The sequence below is a fragment of the Equus asinus genome, chromosome X, assembly GCF_041296235.1.
Source record: "Equus asinus isolate D_3611 breed Donkey chromosome X, EquAss-T2T_v2, whole genome shotgun sequence".
Classification (NCBI taxonomy): domain Eukaryota; kingdom Metazoa; phylum Chordata; class Mammalia; order Perissodactyla; family Equidae; genus Equus; species Equus asinus.
The window spans coordinates 72207409-72228078 of record NC_091820.1 but is presented as its reverse complement, the minus strand read 5'-3'; positions in this window follow the sequence as shown (position 1 = coordinate 72228078).

Here is a 20670-nt window from a genome sequence, read left to right as displayed (position 1 = left end):
AAATAAAAAGCTTTTATTATAGCACTACCAAAGGTTGAGTAGGCCAAAGGGACCCTCTGCTGGTCCCCCAACATTAAAGGGCCCCAAACAAGTCTGCTCTACTTGTCCCAGGTTGGAGAAATGTAAAAAGATAGGAGGCAGAAATTACAGTGAGAAACCTGACCAACAATCAGTTGTGGCAGGGGTTGAGCAGATCAATTAAGCTAAATATTGACAAAAGGTCCACGGTCCTTTGGCTTGACTGCTCACTGGAGACCCAAAGCATTTTAAGCTAAATATTGTCAAAGGGCCACAGTCCCTTGGCTTGACAGCTCACTGGAGACCCAAAGCCTTTTGCAGAATAGTGGGTAAAACAGTCAGAAGGAGGAGAAGAGAAGTTTCCAGGGTCTTTTGATAGAGGAGTCCCACGCACTGTGGTACCCAAACCCAATGGTGAAGCCCTGACTCAGGCTACAATTAGATTGAGAAAACATAAAAATGTAAGAACCAATACGATTATGAAAATTGGAATGTTTAAACAGGCTTTATGTAAAAAACTTGTGAATCTTTTACCTTAATATTTTATGGAAATGGATATTATGTCATACAGGGGAACATTTACCCTACCTAATATTATAAAACAGAAGGCATGTAAATCCACCCTTCAAGCAATATTAACTGGAAATGCTAAATGGGAATCAGTAAAATTGCCTGAGCCCACACGCTGTGGAACAGAAGCTGGAGTGCTGTTAGGGACAAATCCTCTGTGTGCAAGCCCTATGGGGAACATAGACTGGGGCTTATGGTTAAAGCCTGTGAGGACCTCCCAGTGATGACTGCTGGGACTTTAGACTAGAGAACATCCATGTGAGGGCCAATTACTACCTTGCTAGCAGGCATTAATTGAAGCTATCCTTATGGCTGAAGGACATAAAATGATCTTGAAACCCGAAATAACCACAATGTCTAAGTGGTTGTTGGAGAAATGCTCTAATGGGGATGGCAGTACTCAGAAAAATTCCATAATAATATGAAATGACTTTTACGGGATCTTGTTATTTGGAGAATGCGAGGAGGAGCTACTCACAAGCTTCTTTTCTCCTAGGACTGACTCTGGAGCTGCATGAGGATCTACTGGATTCTATTGTCACATGGGCAATGCTCTATAAACAGCTCTCAACTGACCAACAAGTTGCTGCTTGGTTTGTAGTGTGGGGAACCGGTCTTGGCCACGCCAAGATATGTCTCTTTGGCATGAGGATTATTTGAAGCTGGTTTCTTTGCAGACAGGAAAGCAACTGAAAAGTAGAACTTGCTTACCCTTTTGTTAAGAGACATTTACATTGTAAAGGAAATCTCCATCTGTAAAGATATCTCCCTCTCTGTGCCAGGAAGAACTAGAATGGCCTTATCTCTAGAAACTCCTATCAGTACAGAATGCAAGGACTTAAACCTGCATAATGATCTTATTCCTGTTTCTGATAATCTCCTGTAACTGACTCCCCCCACCCCAACATCTTCCTTTGTCTTTAGATATTTAGGGTGGGGGCTTCAGCCATTTTGGCGAGTTGCTCAGCTTGCCTGACATCTCCCATGTATACATGTTATAAAGCTTTGTTTAATTTTCTCCTGCTATTCTGTCTCGTGTGAATTTAATTCATTCTCTGGCCAGACGAACTCACATTGGATAGAGGAAATGTCTTCCTCGCCTACAGTAGACAGCAGTTTCATGGTGACTGGACAATATGTTGCTTGGAAGGCCTCCACTCTGAGCAAAGAAGATAAAAACAAGACAGCTCAGTGGGCGGAAGTGCCTGCTGTTTTCCTAGCAGCGATGGAAGAATTGAACAGTGGAAAAAGCCCCTATGTTTGGGTTTTTACTGACTCATAGGCAGTGGTGAATGGCCTGGCCATATGTTCATATAGAAGGACAATGGAAACCTGTCCTGTTAAAAGGACACCCATATGAGACACAGCCTTGTGGAAATCACTATGGACAATTTGAGGGATGCATTAAAATAGGACATGTTGACGCCCATAAGAAGAACCTCCTCCCAGGTTCAGAAGGTGATTGAAATCAGTAAGCAGATATCCCTCTGTGGTCACTTAAGGTGGCTACCAGGGACCATGAGATGATAGAATGTGGGGATGCTGTAGCAATGCAGAAATAGGCTGAATTTAAACATTTTCCCCTTGCACCCTCTGAGGCACAATATGTCAATAAGAGCTGTTCTGTCTGTTTGCAAAAGAGACAGAGACTGAAGAAGGCTTTGTGGCAGATTCTGTGGGGGGAATACCCTGAACATAGCTGGCAAGTAAGACTGATGCTACTAGCCCTGGGGAGCTGAAAATGGGTCCTGACAGAAATAGATACTGACTCTGGACTGGGCTTTGTTTACCCTGTAAACAAAGATGTAGATGCAAATAGAATACTGTAAAAGAACTGGAGCACAAGATATTGTACCAATTTTGATTGCTTCTTCTTTAAATCAAGGAATCAATTTTGATTGTTACTTCTTTAAATCAAAGAATGCACTTTACATCCCATAATCTCCAACAATTGGCAGAGAAATATTCTCCTCAGAGTACTAGTTTGAAAGAGAATTGAAATGGGCAATTGAACCATTAGTTGTCTAAAATAGGGGGCCATAACGCATGAAGGGCTGGCTTACACACCCTCATCAGTATGTGCTCACACTTAACATGAGTGGAACTAAAGGAACGTTCCCACTGGATAGATTTTTCTGTTTTTCTTGTGGATCTTGGGAAGAGGTAATGCGAAAGGATACTGGTATGACTTTGCAATTTTAGCCAAGGGAGAATAGAGGTATAATGACTATACATTTTCTTTCCTTCTCCCCCATATTATCTCAATATTTTTCCTCACCTGATGCAGTGATCACAGGACCAGAAACGCAATTACAAGGCTAGAAACAGGGATGGTTTATAAGTAAGAAATTGTAACTATGTCTTTAACCTTTATCTCCGAATTTCTTGGGGCCTGATGGGGCAGGATGTGCCTTCACTCCATCTCTTAAAATTGGTATTAACAGTGAATTGATCTATATTGCATAGTGGTAAAAATAGTCTAATAGTTTTATACTCATATACCTTTACCTTATCTGAATAGAAGTGGACTTGCTAGAGTAGTATTTCTGCCTGCGATCTAGACCAGCATAGTGGCCAAACGTAACGTCCCTTCCAAAGGTAGAAATGTTTTGGTATATACGAAGAGAAAGAAAAATAGCAGCTGTGGGTAAAAGAATGAATAAATGCATTATGTAATAAGGAAAATCCAATATTACATGGACACCTCAAAAGAGGCTCAGAGCAAAGGATGACATTGTCTCTTAGCTTGATTTTATCAGATGCCTGAAAGGATGAAGATGTATATTGCTGACACTCCTGCTTTGGAAACTGACAAAACTGAAGGAAGTGTTACTGAGATAGGTTTGTTTTGCCCACCACACGATATGCCGATCACTGAGATGGCAAGTGTGCAGAAGAGAAAGGGTTTATTGACAAGGCAGCCAAGCAAGGAGATGGGAGAACAAATCTCAAATCCACCTCCTCAAAAATGGGGATTAGAGATACTTATGGGATAGAGAGGTAGGGTGATCCGAAGTGTGGGAATAGATGATTGGAGGTAAGAAGAAACGAGGTAATTGATGATCTCTGCAAGTTTAGTCAAGCTTCAGGGCTCTTCATAAGATGCATGTATACAAAATGGTGGCATTAGAATGATCTGAGCGTGGAGTTTTTGGCTCCCTGACATCAGGAGGTCACCTATAAGACACTCACACAGGCCCAGTTGGTGGGTTGGTGGTCTTACCCAGGCTGAACTGGACAGGGTTTGATCCTTAGTTCCTGAAAAACAACTCAAGTACCCACTATGAAGTTGACCCTAGTGTCTTAGATGTTATCTATAAGGAACCTAGTGGGAGTCAGATAATATATTGCCTGTCTACATGCCTTTTAAAAACAAGCAACACGATTAACAGTGGGTGGGTGAACGACTAAAGGCTACAAATAATAGCTGTCTGAAAAAAGCTTCACTTACTACCTATATAATCATTAATAGCTAACTGTCCACTGGTTTCAGAAGTGTACGGGTGGAAAACTTTGTCCTCCTTCCTTTCTAGGTTCTGTGGCTGGTCTAATAATTAAGGTGACATAAGACAGACTAACAGGAGAAAAACAAAGTTTGTATATACAGGAGTCCCAAAGGCATGAGACCCAAAGACAGTAAGGCAATTAAGGCTTATATGCCATACTGAGCTAAGGAGAAAGGGTAGGGGTCTGGGGCCTCATAGAGGAGGAAGACAATTCATAGAAATATGAGAGGAACAAATGTGTGGTAAACAAATGTTTGTCTTGCCATGAAGATAAGCCTTTCTGATAAAAATTTATCTTTGGTATTAGCTCTGTCCTGGTGGAGGCCCTCTATCTAAGTTATTTTAGGCAGTTAAGAGGAAGGTAAACAGCTCTTCCTGAGTCTGTTGGGCCTTGAGTGTCTTCAACTCAAAATAATCCACATGCCAAAGTGGCATGTTTTGAGATCCTATATTCTGCTCTCCCTCAGAAGCCTGCAAACCTGAGCAGCCTTACTCTGAAAGACATTTTCATATGATATGATAGTTATTAATGACTAAATGGGATTCTTGTAATGTGCTGGTGTCTTTTGACCTTTATGATTGTTTTGCTATAAGAGATTCATATGGGGGCTTTTGGTAAGCCCCTAGGTAACCTAAGGATGGGGGCTGGTTGCCAGTGGAGCCAACCATGTGATTAGAGGGTTAGAATTTTCAGTCCCACCCCCAGACCACTGAGTAGGGCAGAGGGGCTGAAAATTGCTTTCAATGACCAATGGCCAATGATTTACTCAATCATGCCTGCATAATGAAGCCTCAATAAAAACCCAAGAGGATGGAGTTTGGAGAGCTTCTGGGTTGGTGAGCACGTGGAGATTTGAGGAGAGGTGTGCACTCAGAGAGCATGGAACTCAGTTCCCTTTCCCCATACATTGCCCTATGCATCTCTTCCATCTGGCTGTTCCCAAATAATATCCTTTTATAAGAAGCTAGTAATCTAGTAAGTAAAATGTTTCTCTGATTTCTGTGAGCTGCTGTAGTAAATTAATTGAATCCAACGAGGAGGCTGCTGGAATCTCCCATCTATAGCTGGTTAGTCAGAAGCATAGGTAACAACCTGGGACTTGCAGTTAGCATCTGAAGTGGGCAGGGAGAATTATGGGGGAAGGGAAAAAGCCCACACAACAGAACTGGTATCATAATGGTGCAGACATGCTTTTTTTCACACAGATAAATATTGTAGGTATATGTTTAACTTTTTAAGAAAGTGTCAACCTATTTTCCAAGGTGATTATACTACTTTACATTCCCATAAGCAGTAGGTAAAAGTTCCAATTTCTTCACGTCTTTGACAGCATTTGGTATGATCAGTCTTTATAATTTAATCCACCTACGTGATATATGTTGTTATCTCGTTGTGGGTTTCAATTTGTAGTTCCCTAAATTCTAATGAGGTTGGGCATCTTCTTATGTACTTATTTGCCATCTGTATATTTTCTTTGGTGAAGTTTCTGTTCAAATATTTTACCCATTGTTGTTGTTGTTGCACTGTTTGTTTTCTTATTACTTAGATGTGAGATTTTTTATTTATTCTGAATTCAAGTTTTTTATTAGATATGTTCTTTCTAAATATTTTCCCCCAGTCTATGTCTTGAATTTTTTTTAAAAGTACACTTTATATTTTTGGGCTGGCCTGGTGGCATAGCAGTTAAGTTTGCATGCTCCTCTTCGACGGCCTGGGGTTCACCAGATGAGCTCCGAGGTGCAGACATATGCACCGATTATCAAGCCATGCTGTAGCAGGCATCCCGCATATAAAATAAAAGAAGATGGGCACAGATGTTCTTCCTCAAGGCCAATCTTCCTCAGCAAAAAGAAGAGGATTGGTGGCAGATGTTAGCTCAGGGTTAATCTTCCTCAAGGAAAAAATACACTGTATTTTTTAGAAAAGTGACTTTTAATTGCCTTAATGTTTATTAAAAGCATAAAGCTTTAATTTTAATGAAGACCAACTATCTTTTTTTTCTTTTGTAGACCATGTTTTGGTGTTTTATCTAAGAAACATTTGCCTAAACCAAAGTGACAAATATTTTCTCCTATTTTTTCTTCTACAAGTTTTATAGTTTTGGGTTTTAAATTCAGATGTATAATCCATTTTGTATTAATTTTTGTATCTGATGCCAAGTATGTGTTGAAGGTAGCTTTTTAATACGGATACTCAATTGCTCCAGCACACTTTGTTGTAAAGACTATCCCTTCCCCTTTCCCCACTGAATTGTTTCTGTACATTACCAAAAATCAGTTGTCAATATATATGTGAGTCTATTTCTGAACTTTCTATTCTTATCCATTGATGTGTTTGTTTATTAGGGTATGCTAGGACTCCAAATTTGTTCTTCTTTCATCAAAGTTGTTTTGGCTATTATAGATCTTTTGCATTTCCAAATGGGTTTTAAAATAAACTCAACAATTCCTGCAAGAACTCTGCTGACATTGTGATTGGAATTGTGTTGAATCTATAGAGCAAACTGGGGAGAATCGACATCTTAACAATATTATGCCTTAATCATGAAAATGGTAAATCTCTCCTTTGATTTAGGTCTCAGGTCTCTTTTAATATAATTTATCAATATTCTTTTTGTTTTCAGTATATAGATCTTGCACATCCATTGTCAGATTTATCTCTAAATACTATATATTTTTTAAACTGAAAATGGTATTTTTTATTTAAAATTCCAATTGTTTGTTGCTTATATAAATACAATTTTTATATTTATCTTATATACTGAAGACTTGTTATGTTCATTTACTACTTTTAATAACTATTTTTTATATTCCATTAGATTTTCCACATAGACTATCATTTATTAGTCATAATTTTTGTTGACCCTCATCAGATTAAAAGCCTATAAGAACTGAGTGAGACCTTATTTTTATTTTTCTTATTCAGTATAAAATGGAAGATGGAGAATGACAGTAATGGAGCTATTAAGCTGGGTAGGGCCCAGTTCACAGAGGATCTGAAATGGCATGCCATCAAAAAGTGATAGAGCTAAAAATAAGTGTTTCTAGGCAGAGTTGGTAACATTTTCAGTAAAGAAGTGCTACTTTTCTAAAATTCTAAATTTCTCAATTTTCTAGTCTTTATATTGTCTATAGTATTTTTGGTACATTATGCTGAAGAGTTTGGATTACATTATGCAGACATGGTGAGGCACAAAAGTGTTATAAACAAGATAGAGATAAGACCATCCTAAGTTTCAGATAGATTCATCAGGCAATAATATAGAGGATGAATTTGAGAGAGGGAGTAGATCCTCAAAACTATTATCAGGAAGATTAATGAAGTATGTTTTTTTTAGGATTAGCACCTGAGCTAACAACTGATGCCAATCTTCTTTTTTTTTTTTTTTCTGCTTTTTCTCCACAAATCCCCCAAGTACACAGTTGTACATTTTAGCTGTGGGTCCCTCTAGTTGTGGCATGTGGGATGCCACCTCAGTATGGCCTAATGAGCCCATGGGTCCGTGCCCAGGATCCGAACTGGTGAAACCCTGGGCCACTGAAGCGGAGTACACGAACTTAAACATTCGGCCACGGGGTTGACCCCATGAAGTATTTTTTTAATATTTAAGGAAAGAATAATGATGATGACAGTTTTCAGAATAAGTTGTAGTAATAGGTGAAGGAAATTATTTGAGTATATTTAGGAATTAAAGTCAGAATAAATCAATGACAGAAAATATAGGTTTGGGGATGTTGAACATTGACTTATCAAATATTACACCCAGGTAACTCGTTAGATCAAGTTAGTGTGTGATAGCATCAAAACTGGCATAGAGAATGAAGAAGAGGGACAGAATTAACCATAATGAAGTTGAAGAGCTTAGTTTTTGACGTTTTGTGTTACAGTTACCTGTGTGATATCCAGTGTTAGTAATCTGTCAATAAGTTTCATACACATATTTGAAGTTAAATGTTTGGTTAGATGGAGATATAGATGTTTATTTTCAGCATACAAGTATTAGTTAAAACATAAATAGGAACTATATTGGCTATGTAGAATCTGTACAATGAAACACTAAGGGAACTTGAGGCTGAAATCTATGGAACATAAAATGACAGGAAAGGGGAAGATAATGGGGCTAAGGAGAGTCAGAGTGGTTCTGTAGGAGTTAAGAAATCATTTCATTTTAAGAAAGAGGTAGTGATCAAAATTTTCCAATGCTTCAGGGTGAGCATTTTAATATAATGGCTTTATAAATATCTTTGGCATATTGGGGGTGACTGGTGACTTTAGCTAGAGACCTTGTCATGCAGGGTTCATGACTGGAGCCAGAGGGAGGGCAGAAGAGTGAGTGAGAGGAAGAAGATATATACAGGGTTAGGTTACTTTTTCAAGAAGTTTAGATGAGAAGGGAAAAATGGAAACGAGTATTCTCAGATAGAAAAGTTTGTGGTCAAGATAGGTTTCTTTTAAAAGAGTAAGGATGGGAGGCACTCAGAGATGAGAGGAAAGAACTAGCAAAGAAGTAAAATTTGAAGTTGTTGGGAAAGTGTATGCAGAAAAGACAGAGGGTAAGAAACCCTTTTTTATAATAAGTGTAAGATAGCATCTATAAATCATGTTCATGCCCTATCCTTTTCCCCCTGAGCAAGGGTGAACTCTCATTGACATTAGCAGGGGTCAGGGATTACAACTGAGGGAGCAGACAATTTCAGTCATTGGCAATCCATGTTCACTTCCCAAAGTACCGAGTCAAGATTTTTCTCTATTCCATATTAGTTGAGCTAATAAAATAAGTAAGAGTGTATGGGTTCTAGAATACATTTACTTGTGCTAGTTTCCAAAATGCAGGCAGAAATAAGAAGTGACAAATATTGTTCTAAGAATTTCTGAAGCTCATGAGTCCCACAACTCAAAACATCCCCCATATCGTCTCTGATTTTAGGCTCTATAAAATTCATCCTTAACTGCGCTTCAGGTTTAACAGAAGGGGAATAGCACAAAGAAGAAAGGCAACTGAGCAAGGGTGGGTGAAGTTTGATTGGCTCAATGTTCCCTACCTCATAGCAGTCTCTGGAGGTCCACCATCCATGCCCTTAATTTAAACCTTAATTTACCCTAACAAAACAAAATGCATCCAACTGATTTATTATCAAAGTCCCTAAGTGACACTGTAAGCAAAAATAATTGCAATTTCACAGAAGAAAAGAGTGTATGCTGGAAAAAGTTTCTATTACATTTTAATTGTACGATTAATACATTATATTTGAAAAAAGAAAATATCTTAGTCATGAATCTCTTTAAAAAGGACCCTCAAACATGTCTCCAAAACAGATAACCATGAATAACCACTCTTTTCTGCTTAATTAATTTAAGTAGACAACATTTTTACTATCCTGGAAATTTCATTCAAAGCTGATGGTGTTTATCCACTTTTTCAGGGAATTTTGTTTTCATTCATCAGTAAAGTTTTATAATTTCATACCTAAAATTCTTGCTTGTTTCTAGTCAGTTTGCTTCCTAATCATTTAAAATTTTTGTTTTAGTTGTTTAATGTCTATTTTTATTATATTTTATATATGAATGCTACTCATTTTTTATGTTGCTTTTGAATAAAATTTTCTTGCTTTTTTATTATTTTCAAGTTTGTCAGTTGATTCTTCATTTACAAAGATACTTTTTATTTTTCAAATCTATCATTCTTTCCCTTGTCTTACTGAGTTGGCCAGGGCCACAGGCAAAAGGTTAAATAATAGTGGTGATGGCAGGTATCATGGTCTTGTTTCTCTCGTTAATGGGAGTTTTCTAGCATATTATTACTAACTAAAATTTTGTTAGATCTCCTTCTAAGCTAAGAAAGAGTCCTGTTCCAAGTTTTCTTAGTGTTTTTTTTTAAATTTGTGATTTTGAATTATTTTCTGTTGAATTTCATGAAATGCGCTTTGGAAGAAGCCATTTATTGAAAGGAATTTGTGATTTTTATTAAACAATTTTTTGTAGTCAAACACATGGAACATTTTCTTAGTTTAAGCCATCTTTATATTCTTCAGATAAATCTCATTTGGTTATAATATATTTTTTAATACTTTTTTGATTCGACTCAATATATCACTGAATTTTTGCAATCAAGTTTATAATTTACTAAGATAATAGCTTCTTTTCCTTACTGTTTTTCATTTTTTTAATTGAAGTGAAATTCATATAACATGAAATTAACCAGTTTAAAGTGTGCAAATCAGAGGCATTTAATACATTCATAGTGTTGCGCAACCAACTATAGCAAGTTTCAAAACATTTTGATCACCCAAAATAAAATCCTATACCCGTTACACAGTCACTCCCCATTTACTCTTTCCCCTAGTCCCTGGAAACCTCTAACCTGCTTTACTACTCTATGAATTTACATTTTCTGGATATTTCATAAAAATGGAATCATACAATATGTTGCTTTTGGTGCCTGGCTTCTTTCACTTAGCATAATGCCTTTGAGGTTTGACAATGTAGCATTTATCAGTACTTTATTCCTTGAATGTCTGAATGATATTCCCTGTATGCATATACCACATTTTGCTCATAGACTTTTGGGTTGTTTACTTCTTTTGGCTACTGTGATAGTACTGCTATGAACATTTGTGTACAAGTATTTGTTTGAGTACCTCTTTTCAAGCCTTTTGGATATATGCTCAGTAGAAGAATTGCTGGGTTATAAAGTAATTCTGTTTAAATTTTTGAAGAATCACCAAAATATTTTCCACAATGGTTGCACCATTTTAAACTACTAACAGCAACGCACGAGGATTCTAATTTCTCCGCATCCTTCCTGACACTTGTCAGTTTCCTATATATATATAGATATCTATAGGATATCTATATATATATATACACTTATATATATTGATATATATATATTATCCATCTCTTTCTTTTAGGCTGTATATCTATTTTAAGTTGATTTTTGCATATAGTGTGAGTTATGGGTCTAACTTTGGTCTTTTGCCTGTAGCTATCTAGCCACTTGTTTCAGCACCATTTGTTACAAAGGCTATTCTTTCCCTCATTGAATAGTCTTGGCACCTTTGTTAAACTCAAGTAACCACAACTGTGAGGACTTCCAGCCTCTTAATTCTGCTCTATTGCTGTGTATATCTATCCTCATACCAACGCTACACTGCTTTCATCATTGTAACTTTGTAGTAAGTTTTGAAATTGGCAATTGTGACTCCTCAAACATTGTTTACTTCATATTTTTTTGCCTACTCAGGGCCTCTTGCAATTCCTTATGAATTTGAGTATCAGCTTTTCCATTTCTGCAAAAAAAGGCTATTGAGATTTTGATAGAGGTTACACTGAATCTGTAGATTGCTTAGGGTGGTATTGCCATCCTGACAATACTAAGTCTTTCGATCAATGAACATAGCATGCTTTTCCATTTATTTAAGTGGAATTTAATTTCTTTAAGTGATGTTTTATAGTTTTCAATGTATTAGTCTTTCATCTCTTTGATTAAATTATTGTCTGGTTTAATATCACAGTTATGCTAGTCTTTTAAAGTAAGTTGGGAAATTTTCTATTATTTTCTGTTTTATAACAGAAAATGGACATTATGTGACCTTGAAATTTTATTGGAAATTTTTTTTAACTTCTGTATGATTTATTTTGTTTTTCCCATTAACTTTGTATAACTGATTTACTATTTCTTATTTTTTGCTGTCTCTCTTTTTTTATGTGAGGTAGCATTGGTTTATAACATTATATAAATTTCATGTGTACATTGTTATATTTCGATTTCTGTGTAGACTATATCATGTTCACCACTCAAAGACTAAATTGCCATCCATCGTTGTACACATGTGTTCTATCATCCCTTTCGCCCTCCTCCCTCCACCCTTCTGATAACCACCAATCTAATCTCTATGTCTATCTGTTTGTTGCAGTGGTTGTTTTCATATTCTACTTATAAGTAAAATCATATGGTATTTGACTTTCTCCATCTGACTTATTTTGCTTAGCATAATACCCTCAAGGTCCATCCATGTTGTCACAAATGGCAAGATTTCATCTATTTTTATAGCTGAGCAGTCTTCCATTGTGTATATATAGCACACCTTCTTTATCCATTCATCCAATGGTGGGTTGTTTCCAAGTCTTGGCTATTATGAATAATGCTGCAATGAACATAGGGGTGCAAATATCTTTACGCATTTGTGTTTTCATGTTCTTTGGATAAATACCCAGAAGTGGACTGGCTGGTAGTACTATTCTTACTTTTTGAGGAATTGTGTTACTGTTTTCCACGGTGGCTGCTCCAGTTTATATTCTCACCAGTGGTGTATGAGAGTTCCATTTTCTCCACATCCTTGTCAATGCTTATTATTTCCTGTCTTGTTAATTACAGCCATTCTGACAGGCATGAGGTGATATCTCACTGCAGTTTTGACTTGCATTTCCCTAATCATTAGTGATGCTGAACATCTTATCTTGGACCTGTTTACCAACTGTATATCTTTGGAAAAATGTCTGTTCAGATCATTTGCCCATTTTTTAATTGGGTTAATATTTCTTTTCATTTTGTTCATTCTTGGAGAGCTCTATCCAGAGTGGATCTATTATAAAGTGAGTGACTCTCTTCCACTGTACAATGACTGGTTTATTTTCCCCTCTAACCCACAATTATATGGCTGAGTACTTTTTCTTCTATCTACTTGTCTCTAACCTGAAAAAATAAAAGGGAGTGGTGAAGTGCTCAGCTGAAATATGTGAAGTTGTTGATAACATATTGAATACATGGACTCTGTTTTCTCTTCTCAGATGTTAGTTGTTCTATACCAGAGTTCATGCCACCCTTTTGAAGTTATATACAATTCCAATCAGGGGATCCCTTGGACTTTGAATATTTTCCCTCTAATTCAGTTTTTAGCTCATTTTTCTTCACTTCCCTCAGAAGAAAGTGTGATTTCAAGTATGTCTCAACCAGAAGATGGAAACAAGGGATGAGAACACTAACCAGAGTTAGCCAAACTGCAAAGTCAGAGGGCACAGTCCTCCCCAAGACCTCTTCACTTACAACCTCACCTACAAGTTCAGGGAGTTCCCAAAACCACCCTCAGTTTCAATAATTCACTAGAAGGTCCCACAGAGCTCACTAAAGGCTATTATACTCACGGTTATGGTTTATGACAGGAAAGAATACAGATTAAAATAAACCAAAGGAAGAGAGCATAGGGCCGAGTTAGGGAGGGTTCCAAATGTGAAGCTTTCATTGTCCTCAGGATGCATTACCCCCCTGATATTGATATGTGCAATGTGTGTGGAATATTGCCAATCAGGGAAGCTCACTTGAGATCAGTGTCCAGAATTTTTTTTATTGGGGCTTCATTATGTGGGTAGGATTCATTGATTGATTACCCACGTGGTTGAACTCAGTCTCCACGTCAACTGATACCACGTGACACAAAGCTCCCACCCTAAATCAAATGGTTGGCCTTTCTGGTGTGGCCGGCCTACACACTATGAGTATCAAGCATAGCTAGTCGCACTCTAAACAAGGATGGCTCTACCTCGTATAAAATAGATTACCTCTCACAAGCTGAGGTCAAAGACTTATCTGTGGGCAAGACCAAATTCTTTACTACACAGACACACATTCAATGTGTTACCCTTCAAGTTGTGGGCCTTAATGAGAATTGTCAGGATTTTATCCCCTCACCTCTATGGCTTTTGGGAGTTGGGGGGAAGTATAGAGGGCAGTGATGCTACAATCCTCCACCACTTATCGGAAATGTTTGGTTTTCACTCTTTCTCAGTTTGTAAAGAATATTGTGCTAGATTATACTCTTCCTTTGTGTTGTTTCAGTTGGTGAATTACTTTGCTTATTTTTACTATTTTTTTTCCATTTTCTTAGGTATTGGGAGAAAAATTCTACTAGGAGCTTTCACTCTGTCATTTTAATCTAGCAATGCTACTCCTTAAATTTCAACACTTATTTACGTTTATATTGTTTTAACAATGAATAGAGATTATCAACACCTTTATCCTCTCCTAGACCAGGAAAAGACCATTGGTACATATTTACTTCAGAAAGCTCTTTCTGCACCTGCCATGTTAATGTAACCTAAACTTTAAACACTAGTTCTCATTTTTTAATATTACTTCTAAAGCTATTCCTCATGTAAAGTTAAAAAAAAAGTTGCATTGACTTCTTTATTATCCAGTTGCTTCTTAAATCTTAACTTTTCTCTCTAGAAATTGTTTTTGTTTGTTTGTGGGGTTTTTTTTCTGCTGGATTACATCCTCGAGTACTTGATTTAGAGAAAATAAATGAGTGTGTAGGTAGTATGTTTTAGGAATATTTGCAAGGGTGAAAATACCTTTATTTAACCCTTCCATTTGGTCATTCAAATATCACCTTGACATTTGGTGCAAATAGGTTGATGTAGGCTAAGAAAAATAAGGGTACATAAATTCAATTACAGCAAGAATTCAAAATACAGCTATCATGCAATAATTGAGAAAACATTACTTGAATATCAAGGCAGAGAAAAATCTAAGAATCCCTGTTGACAATTGCTACATTATCAGAGAGTTCTCTAATTTATAGATGTTATGTGAATTCATTTACAAGGAGAATGTTATTGAGTGGCTTATAAATTACAAAAACACCTTCACCGAAAGGAAGAATATTGCAACTGAAAAAAAAAATTAATATTCCAAAGTATAGGAAATGGAAAGAAACCTGCATACAAGTGAGAAATTAACATACTTCAGATTAATTCAAAGAGAAGTACAGAATCAGTCTAGACATCAATGTATGTGACACTAGTGGAAGAAATGGTCTGTAAGAGGTACACTAAACTGAATCTATAAATTTGATTATTTAGCATTTTAATCCATAAAAATGTGAAAATAACTTCTTCATTATAACAGCTAAGCCAGTGATAGTACAGATTAAGAGGATTTTTTATTTATTTATTTTTTTAATGAACAGAGACCATTAGATGAATGGTCATTTTCTTTTTTGTACAGTTCCTATTAGTGGAGCATATAGCTTAGTAGCTTGTTATTAAACTATAGTGTCTCAGATTCAATCTCTAACTTCCATATTCTGTTCTGAGATGCAGGGGCTAAAACTCTGCAAACTGAATTTTTCCTTTTCCCAGCTGGCTTCCAATGAGATTCTACCAATAGGAGACATTAGAGGGATACTGTAATGTAGGAGGAGAGAGACAGGACTTGGTTCTCTCTGCGTGAAGTTCTGATTCATGATTTCCAAGCAATAATTCTTCCTCCTGGCAGCAGTAGTTAGTTCCAACCCCATTGTGTTTTGTCAGCCAGACAGAGCTCCCACTTCAAAGGCCTGAGTCTCAGCTCTATGGAGCCCCTGTGAAATTCCTAACATGCTAGCACCATCTGGACAGTGCTCACTCATCAAGGGTTTAGGTTCTTCTTTTTCTGAGCTCTCCTCTAATGTTCTATATTTGCATAACTCCAGTCTCTTCTTTTTATCCTGTAGCTCTACAGGTGATGGCTGCTTCCTACACTTGCGTTCCCTTTTTGTCCTTTTAGTTCTTTAAAATCTACTTACCAACTACCTATGTTATATTACTAATTCTCTCTGTTGAAATTATTGTGGCTTCTATTTCTCCGTATGGACCCAGAGTGATGTATTTGGCAAAAGGTAACACCTAGTAAGGAGAAAAAAGATATGTGACACTTGAGCTGCTACAGGAAAATTAATATATTCTAAGTGGAATATCATGACTGAAAAGCCAACATGTAATGATACCTTTAAATTCACCCTGTCATCTTTTTTATCATGAAATTCTGGTACTGTTAATAAAAAGGTTACAAATCATAAAATCAGTATTAGTGGGTCCATGTTCTTTTTGAAAGAAACAATCTTGAGAAATATATATAAGGCAGGAGCAAACACTTCCTTTTCCTTTTTTTCCTCAAAGAAGCTGAAGAAGCAAGGTGGTGCTTCTAATATTAGGATGTGAATTGTTATGACTATCCTGGCCTTAAAATACATGGAAAGTCTCAATTCATGACATTTTGGAAACTTATATACAAATTAGTATGTACTCCAGAAAAGTAAATGTAGCAATTTAATTTGAATCATTGAAACAAAGTACTATTTTAGGTCTCTGTTTTTAGTCTGATGTGCTTTTCATGTATTTCCTATGCTTGATAATACTTCTGAAAACGCAAGTCAGTACAATAAAAGACAAGGAACTTCTCAAAATAACATGAGGTGATGACAAAACAGGAGTTAAAATCATTACTCAGTGTGTATGTCATGTGTACAAATGCAGTTTTTAGAAAATATCAATCTAGACATTACATGTCTCCATACTGGTATTCTTTAGATAGGCTTTATATTTTGAGGGGATTATATAATTTAATCCAATTAGTTAAAAATATAATTCTATTGACTATAAGTGGACAATGTAGTAGGTAAATTCAAAAGACATTGTGAGTATTTGCTAACTTTGAGCATGACGTAATATATATTTAGTGTGATTGGAGAGAGTGATTTCTTTTTAAATAACCAATTTCATCGTTGTTGATTCTTTGTAAATCATAGCTATTGGAATGATTTGCTTTTTTAATAAAATGAGAAAATTGGAATTATTGCAAAAGATACTTAAAATTATTTGAAGTGGAATTTTAATTTCACTATGAATATTTCCCTTTTTTATTCATCAAATATATGTAGTTAAACTGGTAGCCCCCACAGGATTTCACTTTATAGGAAATAAGGACTTATATCTGTTATGGCTTTTTGTTTCCATGGAACAGAATATAGCTCTAAGCCAGTGTGTTCCATTGTGGATAATACTGGCATTGTGGAGGAGGGGACTTCCCAATGTAGGATTTTCTCAGGCTTTGTAGAACATTCAGAAGTCCTGTCAACCTCCACATGAGGATAAGGACTAGAGTGAGGTGTGTGAGGCACTCATATTGGGAGCACAAATTAAGTGATCACAGGGCCAGTGTTAGAGTGAGGTGAGTCAACCTTCAAGATGAGTCATAAAAGTCCGGGGTCAGCACTTGTCTTTATTCAAATATTTGATATTTTATTCTCCACAGATTTTTTTGGCATTAATGTTTTTTTAAAATAAAATGCTGCTTTAGATAGTATTTATCTTGATTACTGAATTTTGTCTGTGCCCCCTTAAATTTTGCATACAAGGTGAGTGCTTCACTCCCCTAAACCCTAGTCTCAGTCATGCCCCACTCACTAACTGCCAGTAACTCTCCCTAATTCTTTTGACAAACGAAAATGCCCACAGGCATTTATAGAAGCACTCCAGGCTTCCACTTTTGACTGGCTGTCAGTTAAATAAAATAGCACCGGGTCAATAAGAGTCTAGAGAAAAGAAACAAGACAAAGGTAATTCCAAGGTCTAGGAAACAGAAACTGTAGCAAGTTGGGGTTTCTGAAGAAGAACAATCTCCTTAGGACCCTGTCAATGAGATGGAATTGAACTACACTCATTTTCATTCTTTTTGTCCCCCAGTTCAAGATTCAAATTCTAGGAGAGAGCATCTAATTGTCTTAATTTGTATTATATCCCTCGGCTAGGAATGGTGAGGCTCCTGGTTATGATCTCCCAAAACATACGATGGAGAAGGGATAATTTCTCAAATTGGGGTCTTCTTAGGAAGAAGAAAGCAACTTTGAGAATGGCTGGAAAACTGATCTAGAGGACATAAAAGGACTTGAATATATGAGCAAATTTGGCTATTTGTTACCTGGTTTGAATTTGGCATGCACATCCCCTGATTTCAGTAAAGTACAGATGTATTATTCCTTAATATAGTATCATAATGACTGAAAGGCACAATATTATAGAGAAAAGAATTTTGAACTTGAAGTTCTTTCTTGGCTTTTCTGCATAATTTCCAGGGAGTTTTAAACAAGTCATTTCACCTTTAAGTCTCTTTGTCGTCATTTGTGAAACAGGGCTAATCATGTCTGCCATGTCTATTAGGTGGTGTTATTGTGTGAGTCAAATGAGATGATGGAAACAAATACCCTTTGTAAACTACAAAAGTAGATATTCAATAAATGCAAGAGTAGAGCAAATACAAAATAATGATACTCACTGGTCATCAAGAAAATGTAAAATAAATTAGTGGTTAGCTGCTGCTTTACATGCATTTGGCAAATATTAAAAAGAGCATCCATTGCTTATAGTAATGAGCAGAAAAGAGAACAATGCTGGTGGAAATATGAATTATTAGATACTTTTTGGAATTCAATATGCCAAAATCCACTCTGGAAATCTACCCTTTGGAAATAACAGCACCAGCATATAAAAACATATTTACAAGAATCTTTTAGTTTCTTTCACTCTTAGTGGTGGCAAAACTGGGAAAAAAAGAGTTGATGTCTATAATAACAAAATGGCAGGATAAATTGTAGTGTGTTCATAGCATATCATATCATTGATGGGAATTTGCAGGTATAGTACAAGGGAACTTCATGGGTGATGAAAATGTTCTATATCTGGATATAGGTCTGTATTACATGGGCATATGCCTTTGTCAAAACCTGTCCAAATATACACTTAAGATTCATGAATTTTACATCACATAAATTCTATCTCATAAAAAATGAAGAAAGAATGTAAAAAGTAATTAACTCAATTTAGGAGATTTGCTTTAATTAGTTGTACAAGTTAGCAATTCTGGAGCCACCTTCTGTGTATTGTAGGCTTGAGTAAATGAGTAACTATTTGAGGATAATAGGAGCTAGGTTTCTCACTGTAGGGACAGTAGTTGTAAATAGTCAATGTGAATGGTTGGAATGTAGCTTGCGGTATTGGATTGAAATTGAAGGTATCAGAATGAATTTGGGTGTGTAGTAGCATTTATCTCATGATAACTTTTAAATTTCCCTGATGACTAATGATAGATTAATGATATTGAAGTTCTTTCTTTACTTACTTACCATACATATTTTCTGTGAAGGATCTGTTCAAATCATTTGCGTAATTTGTGTTGAGAAGTTTATTTTATCTTTTAAGTTAAAAGTCATTTATATATTCTGTATTCAAGTTATTTGTCATATAAGTTGCAAATAATTACCATCAGTCGATGGTTTATCTTTTTAGTTTTTTGAAGTATTGTTATATAATAAAGAATTTAGCTAGCCTTTGTCCCCAGTTCCTGGGAGGGAGCCTCTAAACCCTTGAAATTTCCTTAATGATAGCAATGCCTTGTTATTCTTGGTGACCACACTAGAGTTTATGCTAAAAGATGAGGTTGGTCATACCAGAAAGACCAACTATTTAGTATGTAATGGGGATATCAACCTGACCTCCTGAGAGGAGAGGAGGGCTGGAGGTTGAGTTCAATCACATGGCTAATGAGTCAATCAACCCAGCCTAATGAAATGCCAAAAAAACTCTGGACACGAGGCTTGGGAGAGCTCCCACAGTTGGTGATACACAGCTATGTGCCAGAAGGGTGATGAATCCTGAGAACACAGAAGCTTTGCTTTTGGGACTCCTCCAGACCTTGCTTTACGGGTCTCTTCTTTTGATTGATCCTGATTTGTATCCATCATAATAAAACTGTAGTTATAAATGTAGCACTTTCCTGAGCTCTGTGAGTGGTTGTGGTGAAAGAGCGAACCTAAGGGGAGAGGGGAAAATCCTGAATTTGTAGCCAGTTTGGCAGAATTTTCTAATTTTCTGGCCTGGGAACACCCAAGCTTGCAGCTGATGTCTGAAGTGAGGACAGGTTTGTGGGTGACTGTGTCCTTAACCTGCGAGATTTGAACTAACTCTGAGTACTTAGCATCATAATGGCATTCTAGGTGTCTCTTGAAGCATAGATAAAATTTTAAAATTCTGATGATGTTCAATTTCTCGCTCTGACTTTTAATGGTTATTACATTTGCACATTGTCTAAAAATCATTTTTTTCCTATCTCAAGGTTGTGCTCTCATTTTTCTTATAGAAATGTTGTTTCAGCTTTTAAATTTAGTTCTACGATCTAGTTTGAGTTAACTTTTGTTTGTGTTCTGAGGAATAGCAAATCACTATTTTTCACACACAAATATTCAATTATTCCAAAACCATTTGTTGAAAAGACTATTTTTCCTATTCAATTATTTTGACAGCTTTGTCAAAAGATAATTTGCCATATATGTGTACAGCTATTTCTGAACTCTCTATTTTGTTCCATGATCTTTGTTGATACTTACATTAACTCCATTCTATCTTGATTACTGTAGCTTTATGGTAAGCCTTGCAATCAGATATCAATCCTCCATTTTTTATTATATTGGCTAATCTAGGTCATTTGCCTTTCCATATAAATTTCAGAAAGAGTTTGTCAATTTCTACAAAAAATATTGTTGGGGTTTCACTGGAACTACATTGACTCTACATATCAACTTAGAAGAATGACATCTTAACCATAGTGTGTCTTTCAATACATGAACAAGATATACCTCTGTATTTATTTAGATCTTTAACTTGACTAGGAAATATTTTTTACTAATTATTTCAAACTTTTGATTCTATAGTAAATGCTTTCATGTTTTTATTTTAAATTTCCAGTAGCTTTCTTCTAGTATA